This window comes from Austrofundulus limnaeus, unplaced genomic scaffold (genome assembly GCF_001266775.1).
Source record: "Austrofundulus limnaeus strain Quisiro unplaced genomic scaffold, Austrofundulus_limnaeus-1.0 Scaffold361, whole genome shotgun sequence".
Taxonomy (NCBI): domain Eukaryota; kingdom Metazoa; phylum Chordata; class Actinopteri; order Cyprinodontiformes; family Rivulidae; genus Austrofundulus; species Austrofundulus limnaeus.
Genome location: NW_013952763.1, coordinates 64,113 through 65,457, shown reverse-complemented (window position 1 = coordinate 65,457; position 1,345 = coordinate 64,113). Strand labels below are relative to the sequence as shown.

The following is a 1,345-nucleotide window of genomic DNA, read 5'->3' as shown; positions in this document are numbered from 1 at the left end:
CTCTTGGAGGAGAGACGAAACGTTTCATTAGAGAAGAACCCGTTCAGAAGACCTATACAATTTTTTTATTTTTGATTCAGTTGGGGTCTTTATAAAGTGTAATTACAATGCTTTGGTTTGAATTCCTCCTTATTTTAACTTTACGAGCCTCTTTCACACCTTATCTGCCATGTGTCTCAAAGCAGCCGGATTTGATACCGTTAAGATGCTTCAACCCCCTCCTGCTTTTCTAGTGATGCAGAAACATTTTTTTTACAATTAAATTAAAAGATGTCAACAACAGAGGACTTGTCCATCCATCAGCCTTACATGTTGGAGTCTGACCCAGAATCAGAGGAGAATGAAGACGAGGAAATTGTAGTTGGTAAACCCAGACCTTATTTAGTAATTCCGTCACAGATAATTTGACAATATCTCAGAAAACGTCTGAGAAGTAAGAGGGCGCGGAGTTGTTAAGGCATTTAAAACAATACAAGTGGATCTTAAAGTGAATTCTGAAGTGAACTGTAGGCCAGTGAACAGAAGCTAAAACCAGAGTATGCTCTCTTTTGCCTTTGTCAGTTAGAAATCGGGCCGCTGCATTCTGCACCATCTGAAAACGAGCAATGGAGGTCTGTCTGATTCCATACAGCAAGTTAAAGCTATCAAGCCTGGATGTTATGAAAGCATGAATCACTCTAAAGATTTCTTTTTTGACAGAATGGGCTTCAGCATGGACAGTCTCCTCCAGCTGCACTAAGTAGGACAGTAAGATGGGTACAAAGAGATCAAATACAGCTGAACATGGAGTTACGATGGATGTGTCACGAGCTGGTGGGGGAATGAGTGCCAGAGTATATTCAACTTTATCTATGAAGAAGGTGAGAAATTCCTCGCATGGTTCAGAGGAAGGTYCCAGGTGGGCAGGCTCATTCAGATGGAGAACGGTACTCTGAGAAGAAAAGAGGATTCAGTGGTTGTGCCAATTTGAGACAATGATGACTGAGAACTATTTGCCTTTTGTGGCTCCAACAGATTTCTGATAAGAGTGCCAGCTCTGTTTTAGCATCTCAAAAGAAACCTGCAGCTCGTCTTTTCTCGACATCCATTCCATTTTACGGCATTCCCGCCTGAGGGCTCTGGTTCCATCACATAGATCATAGACTTGAATATAAATATCACTAGACTGAGCCCCGCCCATTCCGTACACTGGTAGTGTCTGTGACAACATGGAGGAGCAGAAACAGACCAAACAGGGCAACAGCTCACAGCCTCCATAGAAACTAATAGATAAACAGCAAGCTGAACTGGATCTGTTTCACAGATCGCCTGTCATGTTTTTACAATATATTAATAACTATGTTAA

General features: G+C 41.7%; 1 protein-coding gene across 1 annotated transcript in view; it reads right to left on the bottom strand.

Annotated features, from left to right (window-relative positions):
• pold1 (polymerase (DNA directed), delta 1, catalytic subunit) overlaps positions 1–1,345 on the bottom strand; it is a 16,700-nt gene that overhangs the window by 1,185 nt on the left and 14,170 nt on the right. The window lies entirely within an intron of this gene.